The 20,375-nt window shown below is 43.8% G+C and overlaps 1 protein-coding gene and 1 long non-coding RNA gene across 22 annotated transcripts in view; both read left to right on the plus strand.

Annotated features, from left to right (window-relative positions):
* The window catches only part of WNK1 (WNK lysine deficient protein kinase 1), a 128,376-nt gene that overhangs the window by 7,941 nt on the left and 100,060 nt on the right, over positions 1 to 20,375 (plus strand). The gene's annotated exons all lie outside the window — the stretch shown is intronic.
* LOC144583142 (uncharacterized) lies at positions 8,327 to 8,646 on the plus strand. The gene is made up of 2 exons (XR_013536762.1): positions 8,327 to 8,441; positions 8,483 to 8,646. It is a non-coding gene; the product is annotated as an uncharacterized LOC144583142 (long non-coding RNA).

Here is a 20,375-nt window from a genome sequence, read left to right on the forward strand (position 1 = left end):
TGCCCCTGGGCGTTTATACTTTTTTCCCAAACTGGCATCCTTTGCTCCTCTCCTTTTCCTTTCTCTCCCGCCTCTAACAAGCAAACCTCAATCTTTCCCTTCCTCTCTTCTGCCTTTTATGTCTTTTTTAACATGATCCGCTTCTCATCAGTTATATCCATGTTACAACTCCCTTTTTCCTCTATTAAGGTTTCTACTGCCGAGGCTCTTCTTCACAGATAGTATGAGGGCAGTCATGCAAGCATCCTCCCATCTCTTTTGCATAGAGAACTGTATGATGGAGGAGGAAAACTGATGCATGATTGTCTTATGTGCACATTTTCTTCAGTTGTATCATTATGTATCTAAATGATGAAACAGTGGATTTTATTTTAGTTTGTCATAGGATACATGGAAAATATAGTGATTTGTATGGAAGTGACTGGAAGATATGCCTTTTCCCGCTTGCTTTACTGTGAAACCAGGAATTAACATAGTTCCTGAGAATATCAGTGATTTCTTTATTAATACACCATTTATTCTGCTGTTTGTCAGGTTGTGACGTATGTTAGATTATGCTGATATGATATTGAAGGAGTTCATTCTTCCAGTCTTTAGCACAGTCCTACAGTGATAAGCGTTCCTAGGCTGAGATGGGAGAGTGATCATAGCAAGACCATCTAAAGCAGGGGTCCCCAACCCCTGGTCCGTGACCAGGCACTGGTCTGTGGCCTAGGCAGGACTGGGCTGCAGACACAGATCTCCTGCCTCCCCGCAAGCACTCCCTGTGAGAGCGTGCCACCCCCCCGCATGATCATGCCACGCCCCCACGTACCATGCCCATCCACGTACAAACCACGCTCCCTCATGAGTGTGCCACTCCCCTGTGCATGCGTACAAGCATGCTGCACCCCCGTGCAAGTGTGTCATGCCCCAATGCGAGTGTGCCACAGTCCACCCCCCACAGACCCCGCTCCCTCAACTGGTCGGTGGTGGGAAAAGGTTGGGGACCACTGATCTGAAGAGTTCATGGTAGAAGCAAGATTGCATCCAGGGACCTTCTTATTTGTGGGTCTGTCCCTTAGCCACTGTGCTATAAGGCTTGTGGGACAGCTTTCAGAGTCTTGCTCCTTGTGGAATGGAAATGCTAGCTTCACTTATGAAGTAAGACAGATGCAAATTCCAGTGTGAGAATAGTGGAAAAATATGTGTTGATTCTACTTCATGTGAGAATAAATAAAAAAGCACATGTCAGTTCTAAATATCTATATGCCACTTATTCTGGTCCTTTTTTTGTAAACTGTTTTCTATTTTTAGGTGCATTAATATGCCAGACTCAAGCATGGTATTCTAAAACATACTGTCTGATATGTAAATACATAACCCTCAGCTGGCAAGTCTTTGTCCTTATAAACATAGCCTTGTTAGAAATCCCATTCTTAACATTAAGGAGTGTTACAGTGCATGCTATGCTCTATGCTTTTTTAGGAGTGATTCAGTAATCAGTCAGCATGGAGGTGATTAAATATCACAACTGCAGCACATATAAGAACTGTATAAAATTCCTTCTTTGGGATCTTGTTACTTAGTGGAGAATGTGTCTGATACTTTAATGTGCAGAAATACCTGAATATACAAAACATTTTGATGTTACCTCCAAATACTAATTACGGACTTTTTGATAACCTCCTTCAGTTTTGAAAATAACGTTTTGTGGGTGGTTGACTTCCTCCTGCCGGGAGGAATCATAGCACATTCTACTAGCGCCATGTGACATCTGACTTCCAGAAGGAAAAAAAAGGAAGGGAGCTGCTCTTTGTGTAGCAGCAATGCTAGTTAGTTTTTTACTTTGTCTGCTGCTCCTGTGATGGATTCCTTATGTTACACAGACTATGCTCCTAGCCATGCTAGTAGGTAGACTAGAAAGAAGACTGCTCTTCATGTGTTTTCCAGAATATGATTTGAAGATCGCAGGCGGAACATTTCGTTCCTCCACCACTATTTTATTCAGGATTGGATAATGACCATGCATACGTAGCTTTCAGATTGTCCTCAGGCTAGTCCTTGGACTTGTTTGGCGCCTGATGAGCCTAGCATAGAGATGGGGGTATTTGTATCCGCACAGCTGAAATTAACAAGGGTCCACCCCCTGGGGCCAGATTGTCCACTCATGTGTCCAGTGGTGGCCTTGCTCACCCTTCCAGTCACTCTTGGAGCCCCGTTCTCTTCCTGCTTGGCTAGCGACTCAGCATGCAGGGAGACTTGTCCTCCCTCCCCTTGCCTGGAGTGGCTAGCCGAGCAAGAAGAGAGCAGGGCTCCATGGGTGATTGGAAGAAAGAATGAGGCTGCTGCCAGATGTGTGAGTGGGCGGTCCGGCCCCAGGGGGTGGAGCCTAGCTGTGCAGGGATATTCGTATATGAATATTCCCCATCTCTAGACTAGCATTCTCCTGGGCTCATGCATGTTCTCAGTGATGTGGCCATGAAGAAGAACTCAGAAACTGTTCCTTCCATTTCTTGTTAATTGCAGTTTGTGTATAAACTTAATAAAGCTGTGCTCAGTCCTATTGTTGATTGGTGAAAACAGTCTAGCTTCAGACCATAATATATGAAGTTTGCTTTGGTAACATACAGTTTATGATTTGGGCAGTGTGGCAAATAATGTTTGATGAAGAGTGGGAACCCTCAATATCCTTGTGGCTGCATTTATGGTGGAAAGGGGGAAGGTACATCAGCCCTGTGAAAAGTCAGGTTTGTTCTTTTAATACTAAGTAATGGCTTAGCATTAAGATCTTGGAAGACCGAATATATGTTTTTAACTTCTTAAGGTGCCACAGGTGACCTGATTATTGAAATCAATGTTTTTTTTAAAAATTAAATACATTTAAATCACAGTTTAAATCATGAGTCAAATTTAAAAAATGATTTTATAAGTTTTAAATAAAAAATCATTTCATTTTAATTAAATCCACCGTGCTATTAATTAATAGCAAACCTAATCTTGTAAAGTATTATATCACTATTACATAGGTGGACCTTCACTATAAACTCAGCTACCATTCTTACAACTATCTGAAAACTGTAGGTGACAGTAATAGAAATGATTATTTGAATTGCCAAGATGCATCTGATTTTAATTAATCGTTTTAAATTGTTTTCCTGTTTTGTGGCTATTATGTAAACAAGAATGCAGTATTAGTTGATTGCTTTACCAATTATTTGGTTTGTAGGTACATTGGGTTTTTTTTATTACCAGTGAAGATAACTAAAAACATCTAGTCCAACAAATAGACATTGTTTTTTTCTTCCTCCATCATCATCATCATCATCATCATCATCATCATCATCATCATCATCATCCTTCTTCTTCTTCTTCTTCTTCTTCTTCTTCTTCTTCTTCTTCTTCTTATTATTATTATTATTATTATTATTATTATTATTATTATTATTATTATTCAGAATTTATGTTGCTTTTCCTCACAGGAACTTAGAGCAGCCAACATTAAAAATAGATCTAATTACATAAGGAAAATATTTTATACTAATGGATTAGGTCAGTGGTCCCCAACCTTTTTGCCTTCACGGACTGTTTTAACGTGTGGGCGGAGGGCGTGTGTGCATGGGAGGGGCCGTGCGGCCTTGGGAGGGGCCGTCCATGTGTGGGAGGGCTCTCTGTGTACGGGGGGACAGGAGATTTGTCTCAGTCCTGGCAAGGCCACGGACCGGGACTGGTCTGCAGACCGGGGGTTAGGGACCCCTGGATTAGGTGGGTAGTCTGTTGGATTATCACTGGCTGAAATCCTGTAGCTTTGTTACATAGTATATTCACTCACTTCTAATCAGTGTTTAATGAGACCCTGTTTGGATTCTTGAACATGGGTCAAGCAAGAGTGCACATGTGTCCCTTGGAATTGCAGTAGTGGCTTGTTAATTGCTGTCTGCAAATAAGTTAGGCCATTTGCTTTCAACCTGTATACTATAGCAGCAGGATTACATCCACGGAGTGAAAAGTCCTGTCCTCATAGAAATGTAGGATTATGTCACTTGAGCTGGCATTGTTGTTACACAAGTGGAGTGCAGATTTTCTTCTTGTTAACCACTGATTGTTTAGTGCTAAGGCTTACATAAGCAGTGTGATCCTGTATCACTTAGTGATTTCCTCTGACCCCTGTATTTTTCTTTTCATTGTGTATGTATTCGTGAGAAAGAAAATCATGGGTATACAGCAGACCTGGGCAAAGTGCAGCCTGCGGGCCACATACAGCCCACGAGCCGCTCCTGTTTGCCACTTAGTGAGCCGGAGCTCCGGCTCCAGTCACCCAGCATGGCAGTAAGCAAAACTCGCGAGATCCAACGCTGGGATCTCGTGAGCTTTGACTGTTACTCTTGAGCCACAGGGTGCGGAGCCTGCCGCTCAAGAGCCCGGAAGCGATCCTTGCGCAAGCGACGTGATGACGCACCACGTCGCCTGTGCAGGATAGAAGACAGTCTGAGAGGAAGGCCGCGGGGCAACGGAGGACAGGTGAGTTAGATCAGTGTTGGGTTTTTTCTTCTTTCCCCCTTGCGGTGAACAAATTATAACACTCACATAGTTAACTTACTAACTATGTCAGCCTTGTAGTCTGTTCGCCACAGGGCCTCACCCAATGTGGCTCTATTACTACCCACAAATTGGGGGCCTATTACTACCCACCTTTCATTTTATTTTTAAGAAAAGTTGGTTCAGCCCCCGAACGCAGTTCAGATTTTTCATGTGGCCCCCTATAGAAATTTATTGCCCGCCCCTGGTATACAGTATATCACAGAAGTGATTACACCCTCTCACATTTCATAAACATTTTAGTATATCTTTTCATGTTACAACACTGAAGAAATGACACTTGGCTACAATGTAAAGCAGTGAGTATACAGCCTATATAACAGTGTAAATGTGCTGTCCCGTCAAAATAATGCAACACACAGCCATTAATGTCTAAACTGCTGGCAACAAAAGTGAGTACACCCCTAAGTGACAATGTCCAAATTGGGCACAAAGTGTCAATATTTTGGGTGTCCACCATTATTTTCCAGCACTACCTTAACCCTCTTGGGCATAGAGTTCAGCAGAGTTTCACAGGTTGCCAAGCATGCTGAAAACAAGCACTGCCCATAGGAGGAGGAAAACTGTGTGGAGAGAGGGGGAGTTACGCATGTATGTGCAGTCACTCGCCTTCTAGGGAACCTTGATCAGTATTTAAATGTTAAAAATTGATTTTTTAAAATTTAAATTGTGATTTAAATCAACTCCACATCTGTGCGTGTATGTATGTAGGCTAGTCTGTATAAAGCCTGCTGGGGAAAGAGCATGTTAAGTTTGTAAAACTATGAATGGTTAGTATAGCAAAATTTAGGAAAATCTAGTTGAATTGGCGAATCGATTCTGGCTGAAATCTGGTATTTGTATAAGGTTTGTGTAATTTACTGTGGCTCATTGACAAGGTGCTGTGGTACATTTTGGTCATGGGTTGAGTCATGTGCCTGATTGTGCAACTGTGATGCATCCTGGCACCTTGACAATTAGCTGTGGCTAATTATACAAACTTTAGGCAGACATCAATAGGATTCCAGCCACTGGATAGACAAGTTGCTACTTTATGCCCTGCATAATTGACTTTGTTGACTGAGGGACAAACAGGTGGCTTTAAAAATGCTCTTAACTGACAGAAGAGTCTTACTATTTACATTTTGCCTTTCTCATTCATTAATGAGAACAACAATACACATTCTCCAAGATTTTGATTCTAGATAATTAAATAATCATAATTATGCGCCATCAAGTCAATTCTGACTTATGGTGACTCATTCTCGGGTTTTCCAGTTAGAGTACTCAGAAGTGGTTTAGCATTCTCTCCTTCTGGGCATGTGCTTGGACTGTGCAGCTTGCCGAAGGCCACACAGATTGGTTCTACCTGCAGGAGTCACAGTAGGGAATCGAACTTCCAGCCTCTAGCCCTGCAGCCAGATTCCTAAACCACTGAGCTATCCAGCCAGCTAGAAGCCTAAGAACAGGACAATTGCTGTTCTGTTTCCAGTATCAGATAATTAGAGCCTCCATTTTCAGAGACTGTGTATGGTAAGAGCCCTGAAAGGTGCTGGCTGGAGGGCAGGAAGAGTGGGAGGTGGGAAATATCTCCCGTGAAGCAGTTTGGCTTACATTAGCGCCCCTTCTTCTGCCTCATCAGCCAATTCAGCTCTGAGTTTTACGATGCTCTTCTGGAGGGAAGCTGCCTCAAGTTGTTGGGACTAGGCAAAATGGTGGCAGCTTTCCTATAACATAATGTTTGGCTCCCTCTAGTAGCCCATCTGATAATTACACCATGAAAATCTGTATCTCTAGGTTGTTTGTTTAGTATTTTTGGGTTCTTTTTAAGAAGAAAGGCAGAATTAAATAAATAAAAATTAAATATTTTCAGATATAGATAAATGAATCAGTGAATATTGCTTCAGTGGACATGGGGGTCCTACTGTACTGTTAAATAGCAAATATGGGCCACAAAACAGCAGTTATCCTGTTCTTATGCTCCTAGAGGTATCTGACTACTTTCAAAAAGAAAACATTGCACTTTCACATTCAGTTAACCATGGAAGTTCTGTCAGTTTTATTTTTTTTGAGTACCATTGATTAACACACAAACTCTTGTCTTAGATAATTTACTAAGTTTCGTTTAAACACCTCCTATACTTGTGCATATACAGTGGTGCCTCGCATAACGATGTTAATTGGTTCCAGAAAAAAAAACGTTATGTGAAAACATCGTTATGGGAAGCACCATTTCCCATAGAAATGCATTGAAAACCGGTTAATCCGTTCCAACTGGAACGGATTATCCGTTTTTTTTCCCTCCCCCCCGCGGCTTGGATCTGACCCATGGCGGCTACCTCAGCCATGGCTGGACTCCCTAGAGTCCGGCCATGGCTGGGGTAGCCGCTGCGGTTACCCTTTAAGCGGCGGAGACAGGCTGGGGGGTGGATCGGGGAGCTTGAAGCCTCTCCGCGCCGCCTACCCAGGTCGTTCCCGGACTTCTGGAAGTCCGGGAACGACCTGGGTAAGCAGTGCTGGGAGGCTTCAAGCTTCCCGATCCACCCCCCAGCCTGTCCCCGCCGCTTAAAGCCTCCTTGCGCCGCCTACCTAGCCCGTTCTCGGACACCTAGGTGTCCGAGAACGGGCTGAGTAGGCGGCGGGGAAGGCTACCGGCATCGGGGACAGGCTGGGGGGTGGACCGGGGAGCTTGAAGCCTCTCCGCGCCGCCTACCCCCGCCGTTCCCGGACTTCTGGAAGTCCGGGAACAGCCTGGGTAAGCAGCGCGGGAAGGCTTCAAGCTTCCCGATCCACCCCCCAGCCTGTCCCCGCCGCTTAAAGCCTCCTTGCGCCGCCTACCTAGCCTGTTCTCGGACACCTAGGTGTCCGAGAAAGGGCTGGGTAGGCGGCGGGGAAGGCTACCGGCATCGGGGACAGGCTGGGGGGTGGACCGGGGAGCTTGAAGCCTCTCCGCGCCGCCTACCCCCGCCGTTCCCGGACTTCTGGAAGTCCGGGAACAGCCTGGGTAAGCAGCGCGGGAAGGCTTCAAGCTTCCCGATCCACCCCCCCAGCCTGTCCCCGCCGCTTAAAGCCTCCTTGCGCCGCCTACCTAGCCTGTTCTCGGACACCTAGGTGTCCGAGAAAGGGCTGGGTAGGCGGCGGGGAAGGCTACCGGCATCGGGGACAGGCTGGGGGGTGGACCGGGGAGCTTGAAGCCTCTCCGCGCCGCCTACCCCCGCCGGGAACGACCCGGTCCACCCCCCAGCCTGTCCCCGATGCCGGTAGCCTTCCCCGCCGCCTACCCAGCCCTTTCTCGGACACCTAGGTGTCCGGGAAAGGGCTAGGTAGGCGGCGCAAGGAGGCTTTAAGCGGCGGGGACAGGCTGGGGGGTGGATCGGGAAGCTTGAAGCCTCTCCGCGGCGCCTACTCAGGTCGTTCCTGGACTTCCAGAAGTCCGGGAACGGCGGGGGTAGGCGGCGCGGAGAGGCTTCAAGCTTCCCGGTCCACCCCCCAGCCTGTCCCCGATGCCGGTAGCCTTCCCCGCCGCCTACCCAGCCCGTTCTCAGACACCTAGGTGTCCGAGAACGGGCTAGGTAGGCGGCGCAAGGAGGCTTTAAGCGGCGGGGACAGGCTGGGGGGTGGATCGGGAAGCTTGAAGCCTTCCCGCGCTGCTTACCCAGGCTGTTCCCGGACTTCCAGAAGTCCGGGAACGGCGGGGGTAGGCGGCGCGGAGAGGCTTCAAGCTTCCCGGTCCACCCCCCAGCCTGTCCCCGGAGCTCGGAAGGGAATTGTCGGCAGGGGACGGTGGCTTCGGGGTCCTTCCGAGGCCGCAGCCCACTGCCGACATTTTCCCCCAGCTGAGCAGCGGGGCTTCAAAGCTCCCGCCGCTCAGCTGGGGGAAAATGGTGCCTATGGGGAAAAATCGCAAAGCGATTTTTCCCCATAGGCAAGATCGTTGTGCGATCGCAAAAGCGATGGCAACGAAGCCATCGTTATGCGATTTTTTCGTTAAACGGGGCACTCGTTAAGCGAGGCACCACTGTATAAGGATTCACTTCCAGTCTTTGACTTGATTTGTTTGGTAGCATTTTAGTTAATCTAAAAAGAAAATTAACAATCAGCAATACTTTTTAATAAGTATTTTTATAATTCAAAAGAAATATATAAATTTCTTATTTTTTTGGATTCCTCTTTGTAAAGACTTGCTTTCTGAGAAATGGAAACAAGTTCTTTCTTTATGCAGAAGCTATCAAGAAAGCAGACTCTGTACTTTCAGTTACAGTGTGAGAATAATAGCATGTGATAAACACAAAGCAGTGTAATTCCAGCAGAAATAAACGTGATGTATTATAGAAGGAAAAACTGCAAAATGCAGTGTATCACTGTTGTTCTGAGCAAGCTACTTCCACTTTTGAGCTTTTTTGAGCTGATTTTGTGGTGGTCAAAAGTGCTTATCAAGGAGCAGAACAGCCAGCTATTTCATATCTCTTTGGCTTTCTAAGTAGTAGAAGAGAAGCTAAAAAGGTAAGGTAAAGGTTCCCCTTGACAATTTGTCCAGTCGTGTCCGACTCTAGGGGTCCGGTGCTCATCTCCGCTTCCAACCCATACAGCCAGCGTTTGTCCGAAGACAATCTTTCGTGGTCACGTGGCCAGTGCGACTAGACACGGAACACTGTTACCTTACCAGCCCTGGTACCTATTTATCTACTCACATTTTGCATGCTTTCAAACTGCTAGGTTGGCGGGAGCTGGGACAAGCAACGGGGGCTCACTTTGTCGTGTGGATTCGATCTTACGACTGCAGGTCTTCTGACCTTGCAGCACAGAGGTTTCTGCAGTTTAACCTGCAGCCCCACAACATCCCTTAACAAGTATCATATAGACCTTTAATAAGTTTTTTCTGGAATGGATATCATAATCATTATGCTTGGGATCAGTTTGCCTGTCACTTGAATCCAGACACTTGGTTCTCTGGAGTCTCATTTGGAATCTCATTAAGACACAGTGCAAACTACATGGTAGAGCTATTTTGACTTCAGGATAAAATTCAATGATTTTGTAAACCAAATCTACCCCATTTGATGTCATATTAGAATTTCTGGTTTCTTTAAAAAGAACAGTTCTGGAAATTTTACTGAGATTTTTAAAAGCATTGCTTATTTTTTAAGATTTGAGTGCTAGTTCAAATGCATTGACAAGGCGGGTTTTTACTGATATGTCTCTAGTCTGCAAATGTAGAATCAGTTATTACAATCATTTGTGGTTAGTTCTCAACCAATGATTCTGAATCAAGTAGGAGTACGGAATTATTGTGATATATTACATAGATATATTCATCTGTAATAACAGCTACAGGACAAAGTACCTTAATTGTTTCATATATCAGTTTTACATAAATGTTTGTGGATTAAATTGCTATTTCTCAGTTATGTCTGCTACAAGTGTCTCTAGATACTACTTTCACAAGAATCTATCTAAGATTTGTAATTAACTTCAAATCATGTTGGGGCATGTTGTCCTGAGTGAAAAAGGTACTCTGTAAGACACTGTTGATTCTTCAGGCATTATTAAGGCGGCAGGTTCAACAGGACAGACTTGATTCTTGAGCAGTTTAAATAAATGTATATAATGTGGAAGGCTAGTTAATATTAACCCGTTGTGTGTCCTGTGTATGTGTGTGTATTGCCTTACCTGAAGAACTGTCACATGTTTCACTTCCTCTGCATTTTGTGCAGTGTGTCCAATGTGATAATTTGCCATAGAGTAATGCCAGCAAGCTGCTTACGGCCTGCTGCAAGTGCATACTTGATGATAATAATAGAACATTGTTTGTTTAGCCTTGCTATAACTGGGGATGACACAAATTGTAACTCATAAATATTACTGTTAAAAGCTGTAGCCCAGTCTGATTATTGTAAGGACTTAAAAAAATATATGTGTAACTTGCATCTTCTAGCAGTATGCCTTTTTTGTTTTTTGAAATTTAGTCATACTTTTAAGTCCTCTGAACAATAATTGTTTAGAGAAAATGCTTATTTTGAACATTTTAATAATTTGCTTTTATTCGTAGTTTAGTGTAGACGTGTTGGTGACTGTATTTTGCAGCTTTGAGATGCATCTCCTTTAAATTTGTGAACTACACATCATGTCAGTTCTGTAAAACCTGTGCTGCTGTTATGAAATTATTTGGTTTTGTATATTGATTTTGAAAAGTGAATAATATAAAAAACAAAAAATATGTAAAAACTGCAGGGGCATGCACAAATTAAACTGCTGATTTAAAATTATTTTGAGATGAGGTGCTTTATTATATTTGACATAGGTCTGAATGGTTGCAAGTAAAGCGTCATGGTAAACAAATTTGAAAAGCTTTTGGTGCTCTCAAGATGCTTTTTCTTTGTTCTTGTGACAGGAAAAAGATAATTTTTGCAGAAAAAAATCAGTCAGGTTTTGCATATATCCTGAGACTTCCTGTGCCTTATATATTTCTTAATGTTGCTTTCTGTGGTTCTTCGTGAGCAAAGCATTGTGGTGTGTAGAAATATCTTTTGAGGGCAAAAATCTTTATCCGGCTTGTATGTGTGGAATACTGTGTAGGTTTAGAGTTCACACACTAATGAATAGCATGCACCAGTGGTTTATACTGTGAAAGCTGCTGACAGTGCATTAAGCAATAATATCTTTAGAACTTCTCATTTGAATGCTGCCTAAATTTACTTTTGTTCCGCTGTGAGATGAACTGTATCTTGACTTTATATATATATTTCACAATTTAATTTCAGGGCATTTAAAAATAAACTTGAATCATGAGAATGCATTCATTTGCCCAGTTTAAGTTACTTTAGGGGTTCTCAACTGCTATTTGTGGAAGTGGTTGATGAGAGGAAGTCAGACTCAACTACATCTGTATGAAGTACTGTATATGTTCTTTTGGAGCAGTAAGGAAGTGTTGATCACTCTGTTAGTTGTCAACCCCAGGTCACCTTGTGTAGCTGATGCAGCATTATGCCCAAGACCCACATGGCTACCATATCCTGGTAACTTCATCACTGATGCCAAAACATCTACTTGCCAAAAAGTGTCTAGGTTCTAGAAACATGCTATATCAGGTAGCTAAACCTGCATGTGCAGTTTGAAAATGTCACCTGCAGGTCTACTTGTTTCAGGTGTGGCTCTTCATGTGTGATAGTGGGATTTTGTACACAGGGGCTCCTTGGAGACCAACTTAATTGCTAAATCTTGATGTGCATGCAAATTATGTAGATTTAAATAGACAGAATTTACAGTGAATAGTGTATCCCTGATATTGTACTATTTGTTGAGGATAGGCTTTTTGGGTTTCTTGGGCTACAAAAACTGTAAATTTCCATTCTGGAAGTTATGCCTTAGGTGAAGGTAAAGGTTCCCCTTGACAATTTTTTGTCCAGTCATGTTCGAGACTAGGGGGCGGTGCTCATCCCCGTTTCCAAGCCATAGAGCCAGCGTTTTGTCCGAAGACAATCTTCCGTGGTCACATGGCCAGTGCGACTTAGACACGAAACGCTGTTACCTTCCCACTGTACTATAGGCATCCTTTAGTCTTGAGAGACTATGGTATCGTGCTCTGTATGGAGATCTTGAAACAGTGTCTTGTGTGGCTGAGAAGGCCAATTTGAGAGTGACAATCCCTTCCACATGGAAGACAAATCCAATCTGTCCCCTGTCCAGCTCCCTGGTTTTACTTGTTTCGGGACTCTCTCTTTGCCTCGGTCTGCTGTACAAGTGTCTCTTCAAATTGGGAGAGGCCATGATGCACTGCCTGCCTCCAGGCTGAATGCTCAGACGTCAAGGTTTCCCATCTGTTGAGGTCCATTCCTAAGGCCTTCAGATCCTGCTTGCAGATGTCCTTGTAACGCAGCTGTGGTCTCCCTCAGGGGCGGTTTCCCTGCACTAATTCTCCATACAGGAGATCTTTTGGAATCCGACCATCAGCCATTCTCACGACGTGCCCAAGCCAACGTAGACGGCGCTGTTTCAATATTGTATACATGCTGAAAATTCTAGCTCGTTCTAGGACTACTCTATTTGGAACTTTGTCTTGCCAGGTGATACCAAAGATGCGTCGGAGACAACGCATATGGAAGGTGTTCAGCTTCCTCTCCTGCCGTGCACAAAGGGTCGAGGACTCGCTGCAGTATAGGAGTGTGCTCAGGACACAGGCTCTATAGACCTGGATTTTGGTGTATGCTGTCAACTTCTTATTAAGCCATACTCTCTTTGTGAGTCTAGAGAACATGGTAGCTGCTTTCCCAATGCGTTTATCCAGCTCCACATCTAGGGAGAGAGTGTCAGAGTAGGTGGGACTCGTCAGCCATGTAAGGCAGCCCGTCTAGGAGAAGGAAAAGTCTGATTTCAAACCTCCACTGCCTTGTGACTATATCCACATGGAAAAGGCTTCAGGAGATAACCTCGAGGCAAAATCTGGAGCCGGAGTCCCGTAGACAGTTCATGTTGTTCTGCCAACTCCTGCGACGTCGCTGGAACCAGTTGTATTGGCTCTTGCCTCTCCATTGGACTATTTCAGTGACGTGGAGAGGGGGGATTTGCTGCTTGGGTAACAGCCTATCCTCCATATTCTACCCAGGCTTTGTGCTCTGGAGAGGACACTCCAGCTTTGCATACCTTCCCACCGAGGTGGTCCCTATTTATCTACTTGTATTTGCATGCTTTCGAACCGCTAGGTTGACGGGAGCTGGGACAAGCGATGGGCGTTCACTCCATCGCGTGGATTCGATCTTACGACTGCTTGGTCTTCTGACCCTGCAGCACAGGCTTCTGCGGTTTAGCCCACAGTGCCACCACGTCCCACTAACACCTTATACACACCCAAATGTGACACACATGGGAGAAAGACCTCAACTTTGAAGATGAGTTTAGCTTAGCTCTGTCTAAGCTTATAGTTTCTGCTTCGGTGCTGGCTGGGAGCTTTCTGAATAAAGAGCTAGGTGAACTTGGCCTAGCTAAACTTCAAAACCTTTTAGCTAAGGCCTTTCTCCTAGGTGTGCCACATTTAGGTGTTCATAATGTGTCTATCAGGTATTGCTCCTAGAATGGAAAATTATGGGAATTGTAGTCCAAGAATTCCAAAGATTACATATTCAACATATCAAGAAAAGAACAATCACATACTTTGTAAAAAGTAGTATTTCCTTCAAACTAGCTAAATTTGTATGCCTACTCTCTAGAGCAGTGGTGGCAAACTTTTTGGGGCTCACGTGCCTAAATTGGGAAAAAAAACAGCGGATGGCGGAACCAGAAGTGGTGGCAGAAGAAGGAATCCTGGCGTGGAGGTGCCTCGAGACCCCACTCTGGATCTGCTGCCAGCACCAGCTGCTCCGGATCCACCTGCCGAAGTGCCAGCACTGCAGCTGCAGCCACCTTCTCATGTTTGGCTGTGGTAGGAGGGCAGTAGTCTTGTACTAGTTGTCAGAGTATCTTGGCACTCAAATCACTAACCGTGGTATAATTTTAATCAGGACCTTCAGGGAACCTGGCATCATGATATCCCTGGGCATCATGTTAGAGACACTACTTCTAGTGTGTCCTCGTAGCTGTCTTTCATCAGACAAAATAATAGTTATACAGCAGTGTGCAAAATACTTATTGAGGATACAAGAGGATATATCTGTGCACCCACTGTGTACCCACAGTGACTATGAGTGTACCAAAGCAGCGAGCAAAAACTATATTGGCAAGAGGTACAAATGAATGTCTGTTCACCAATTCTGAAATGACACCGACCAATTAAAAACTCTCAGAATGATCAATAAATTACAATGATAATCCTACATGAGTACAAGTTATGGAACAACACTCCTGCTGTAGAAAAGGAGGAGGAGGAAAAGAAAGGAAGGTTGCTGTTGTGTTGTTTAGTTGTTAAGTTGTGTCCGGCTCTTCGTGACCCCATGGACCAGAGCACGCCAGGCCTTTCTGTCTTTCACTGCCTCCCGTAGTTGTGTCAAATTCATGTTGGTAGCTTCGATGACACTGTCCAACCATCCCGTCCTCTGTCGTCCCCCTTCTCCTCTTGCCTTCCCATTTCCCCAACATCAGGGTCTTTTCCAAGGAGTCTTCTCTTCTCATGAGATGGCCAAAATATTGGAGCCTCAGCTTCAGGGTCTGTGAGCACTCAGGGTTGATTTCCTTCAAAATGGATAGGTTTGTTCTCTTTGCAGTCCAGGGGACTCTCAAGAGTCTCCTCTAGCACCACAATTCAAAAGCATCAATTCTTCTGCAGTCAGCCTTCTTTATGGTTCAGCTCTCACTTCCATACATTGCTACTGGAAAAGGGAAGCCCTATTAGGGTGGCTATAAGTCAGTTCAACTTTGATGTCACATAATACATATACAGTGGTGCCTCACTGAGCGATTGCTTCGTTTAACGATGTATTTGCTTAGTGATGGGTTTTTTGGAAGAATTTTCCACATCATTTAACAATGTTCTCTATGAGTGATTTTCGCTTAGCGATTTCGGGACCATGCTTCGCATAGCGATTGCATTTTGGGTCCCCTGTTTTGCTTAACGATGTCCGTTTCACTATTTTAAAAGTGTGTTAAAATGTTCAAAAACTTTTTAAATGCTTGGAATCATTAGTGCACCTTGTAAAACCTTTGCAAACTTAATTTGGCTTTGTTCTGACTCTTCGTTAATTTTTGGTGAATTTTTTTCCCCCATTGAAATGCATTGAATAGGTTTCAGTGCATTTCAATGGTTTTGACAGGTCCGTTTTTGCTATTTTTAAAGTGTCTTAAAATGTTCAAAAACTGTTTTTAATGCTTGGAATCGTTAGTGCACCTTGTAAAACCTTTGCAGAATTAATTTGGCTTTGTTCTGACTCTTCGTTAATTTTTGGTGAATTCCCCCCCCCCCCATTGGACTGCATTGAATAGGTTTGACAGCTGTAGGTTTAAAACGGACCTGTCAAAACCATTGAAATGCATTGAATAGGATTCAATGCATTCCAGTGGAAACATTGTTTCGCTTAGCGATGTTCCCTATGGCGATTTTCGCTTAAGGACGGTAATCCGTTCCCATTGGAACGGATTATCCGGTTTTCAATGCATCTCTGTGGGAAAACAGATTTCGCTTAGCGATGTTTTCCCATAGTGATTTTTTTTGGGGAACCAATTAAAATCGTTAAGCGAGGCACCACTGTACATAGTTTTGAGACTGGCAGTAGTGAATGTGAGGTTTTATTGTACAGTCTAATAGAAAATGCTCTTAAAGGAAATTGATGCATGCATGAACATTACTTCCTTATCAGTTGATTACTCAGCATTTAATTACATACAGCCAAATATGCAGACTGAGCGATGTGGAAGTGCCATGTGTGGTGGATGATGTCTCGTTTATGCTGCAGTATTAGTATTTAAAGGTTTGAATAATTGATCATGCATATTCTAGGCTGTTCCCTAAAGGAAATTAAATGAATAGATTAATTCATGGCAAATCAAAACCTGTGAACCCTGCCGGATGGCTGTGGTGCAGTTATTTATTTATTTATTTGATTGATTGATTGATTGATTGATTGATTGATACCCTGCCTACTAGTCCACTCTAGGCGGCTTCCAACATAAAACAATAAAACACAAGAATATACATAATCCTTCAATGACAATTACAATAAAAAAGAAGAACATTAAGGAGAGAAAAATAGTGTTACAATAATTTTCTCCAAATTCAAAAGTGCAATTCTTCATCTTTTATTTAGATTCTTCTTCTGATTTCAAAGTCCTTATTCTTCAGCGTAGTCGGCTTCGCTCCTCTAGATAGAGCTAATAACTTCATTGGGTCTGTCTGGTTCTTCGTTGTGGAAATGAAATGGCTGTGCTCTAATTTAAAACAACAAGGGTCTTAGATTGCTGGTGTGCCGTTTTAATCTCAAGGGCTGTGGTTGTTGCTTTGATACAAATGAGATAGGTGTATCTGCTATTTCCAACTGTTCTGATGCAGTTTTCTTGTACTGGTATAATTTTTGAGAAGGGAGGCTTAATGCTGGATTGGTGTAAATCATTCACTTGGAAGAATCATCTGGAGGTAAAAATCCTCTTTTGATTCCCACCCCTCCACCCCAAATCATAGGATTCTGATTATCGGCTAGCAGGTTTACTGGTAAAAGATGTACAAATTTTCTTCACAAGTAGTTGTGTGTTTTAATTTTATAAATAACAGTCTTTTAATTGTAGAAGAGTAGCACTAGGAAGGAAGTCACTTGTTTTTTATTTGAAATTCTAGTAGTTTAAAGTGGGTTACTTATACAGTAAAGCAGTAATCCTTCGAATTTAACAGGAGCAGGGCTTAAACCTTAAATCAAGACATGGCCCTGGGAGCTTTTGCAGTATTTCCCAATATTGTTGAAAAAGTTTGAATATTATGAGTGTGTGTCCGTATCCTTTGTGTGTCTCTGTGTGTGTGTGTTTATCTCTCTCTCTCTGTCTGTCTCCCTAGTATGTGTGTGCGCACGTGCGTGCACACACACACACACACACACCACCACCACCACCACGTAACTACAGACATTTACTGTGCATTTGATATTTTGGAATAATTGTTTCCAGGCCAGAGGGAAAATCTTATAGTTAGGCCTGAGTTCTTTCACATGTCATTTCCTATTATTGGGAGGGGACCACATGGAAATAAATGTTCATTTTAATTAGTTCACACTTTTTGGGAAAAGGTTAAATTTCATTTCATGTAAAGAAAGAAACCTGCTGACATCCAAGTCCAAGTGAATGTGTGCCTAGTATAATTGTAGAAAAGGATAGGTGCCTAGACATTATTCATTTTGTTGCATGCACTGTTGAACATGATGTGAAATTAAAAGTACCATAAAATGTTAAACGCTAGGTAACTGCTGAAAGCAGCCATTAATGGGAGAACAAGCTTAGCCATAAATCTGATTGAACAGTTCCAAAGAAGCAATTGCATGTATTACTTAGGCATGATTTTTGCTAGTAAACATTGAAATATTCAAAAAGAATAACATGCACTACTTCACATAGCTAGTAGCATATAGCTAGTATCCATTCTGTTATCTGGAGCCAGAATTAGAACTGTTCCTTGTAAATTGGGTATTTTATGTTATCATTTGAAATAGTGTTTAATGTCTATGGAAATTTAAGCTGCCTTGAATAAAAATATGATTTCAGATATAGTGGTGCCTCTCTTGACGACGTTAATCCATTCCAGCGAAATCGCTATAGAGCGAAATCGTTGTCAAGTGGGGAAAAAAACCCATTGAAGCGCATTGAAAACTGCTCAATGCGTTCCAATGGGCTAAATACCTAACCGTCCAGCGAAGATCCTCCATAGGGTAGCCATTTTCCAGTGCATCTCTGGCGAAAAATCTGTCCTAAAAACAACGGGGAGCCATTTTGCACAGTGGGCGGCCATTTTGAGAGCCACCGATCAGCTGTTTTCAGGCCATCGTTAAACGAAAAATCAGTTCCCGAAGCAGGGAACCGATCATCGTTAAGTGAATTTTACCCATTAAAACATCATTTTGCAATCGCAAAAGCGATCGCAAAAACCTCATCATCAAGTGGATTCGTCATTTAACGAGGTAATCATTAAGCGAGGCACCACTGTATTCTTCTTAAGCTCTTTATGACCAGAATCCTACAAGTGATTTATATCCCCACCCACTAAAAGTCCCCCACTAAAATACAAACATCTACATCGCAGGCCAAGTAACACAGTCCAGCTAACTATTCACTACTGGTGGTCTTTAAGCTCATTATTAAGTGCAATTATAGCTCTGGGATAAAAACTATTCAGAAAACGTGTGGTCCGAGTCTTAATTGTTCTATATCGTCTGCCAGACAGCAGCAGTTCAAAAAAGTTATAAGCAGGATGGGAAGAGTCTCTCAGGATGCCTTGTGACTCCCTCAGACAGCGGGATGTGAAGATGTCATCCAGGGTTGGTAGCTGGAGCCTGATGATATTCTGGGCAATTTTAATGGTTCTCTGTAGAGCTTTTTTGTCCGCTACAGAGCTACTCCCAAACCATGCCAGAATGCCATAGGTTAGGACACTCTCAATGGTGCTACAATAGTATGACAGAAGAAAATTCTGAGATAAATTTAACTTGCCGAGCATTCTCAGGAAATACAGCCTCTTCTGTGCCTTCTTCACTAGCATGTTGGCATTTATAGTCCATGAGAGGTCCTCTGAGATGTAAGTGCCCAGAAATTTAAAACTACCAACTCTCTCCACTTCCTCGCCATTTATGTACAGTGGTAAATGTACATTTCTCTTCCTCCTAAAATCAATTATGAGTTCTTTAGTTTTTAATGTTAAGTGTGAGTTGATTTTCTTTACACCAAAGTATCAACCCTTGTACTTCTTTTCTATAAGCAGACTCATTGTTCTTATTTATGAGCCCCACCACTGTCGTATCATCCGCAGATTTAATAATTACGTTGGTGTTATACAGTAGGGTGCAATCATGTGTGTACAGCAGGGTTCTCAAACATGTGGCCCGGTGGCCATTTGTGCCCCCCCAGATGATAGTTTGTGGCCCTCGCCTTGCCTGCCCCCCCCCAAAGTGCCCACACATCCTCTGCTGTCAAGAGTATAAAAAAAGCCCTTGCCTCGCTCGCCGGCTCTCTCCCAAGACAGCACCTCTTGCACCCTCCATCCAGAACTGCAGCCTGCCAGCCAGCCCACCTGTCTGTCAGCTAAGGAAACTCCTGGGTGGCTTCCTCGGGCTCTTGCTTCGCTTGGTGGATAATCTGATGCGGCCCAGCCTCACCCAGACTCTGCCTCTAGCGGCCCGCAGGTAAAGTGAGTTTAAAACCCCTGGTGTACAGAGAATAGAGGAAGGGACTTAGCACACAGCCCTGAGGAGCTCCTGTACTTCGTACCAGGGTAGAAGAATGGTGAGATCCCATCCTAACTGACTGTGGCCTATCTGTCAGAAAGTCCATTTGTATGTATGTATAGAATTGCAGTGTAAGGCATTTATGCTGTGGAAGCTGCAGTTCTGTGCATGCTTTCTTGGGACTAAACTGCACAGAAGTGTGGGCCTTGAGTGTAAGTTTTGTAAATATTTAAGCAAATAACATTTCTTCTAGATTTCATGTGTCAATACAGTTGTATTTCTGCTTCTGGAAATTTTATATAGCTCTAGTTTTGTGTTAGTGTAAATTCTAGATGGAGGAGACCGGAGGACCATGTTTTCCTTCTCTGTTTCAAGTTCTTTGTTTGGAAGTTCAATTTCCCACTGTGCCTCTTATGAGTAGAGCCAGCCACAGTCCCAACATGCCCCCAGAAGAAGGGAATGGCAAAGTAATTCTGAGTACTGTATTTTTCCATGTATAAAATGACACATTTTGGTAAAATAATTAGGGGGAAAATGGAGGGTCGTTTTATACACGGCAGGAGGCAGAGGCATAGGAGCACTCGCATGCGCTTTTGCACCTCTTGCTGCTGCCGTTGCCACCCTCCTCCAGTGTGACTGCCGGGGCTCACCTCCAGCTCACGTTGCCGCCTTGTCCCCTCCAGTGGCGGAGGCAGCAATAGCAGGAAGCAGAGGCAAAGGAGCACTCGTGCGTGCTCAGGCACCTCTTGCTGCTGCCCATTGACTTTTGGTGCCGCCCGATTGCCTCCTCCAGAGTTCACATCACCGCCTTGTCCCCTCTGGTGGTGGAGGCAGCAGCAGCAGGAGGCGGAAGCACTCACTCGCGCTCGGGTGCCTCTTGCTGCTGCCCATTGACTGCTGCTGCCACATCGATTCCTCCAGTGCTCCCTTCTGGCAGGGGACAAGGCGGCAGCGATGTAAGCTGGAGGTGAGCCCCGG

The sequence above is a fragment of the Pogona vitticeps genome, chromosome 5 (assembly GCF_051106095.1).
Source record: "Pogona vitticeps strain Pit_001003342236 chromosome 5, PviZW2.1, whole genome shotgun sequence".
NCBI lineage: Eukaryota > Metazoa > Chordata > Lepidosauria > Squamata > Agamidae > Pogona > Pogona vitticeps.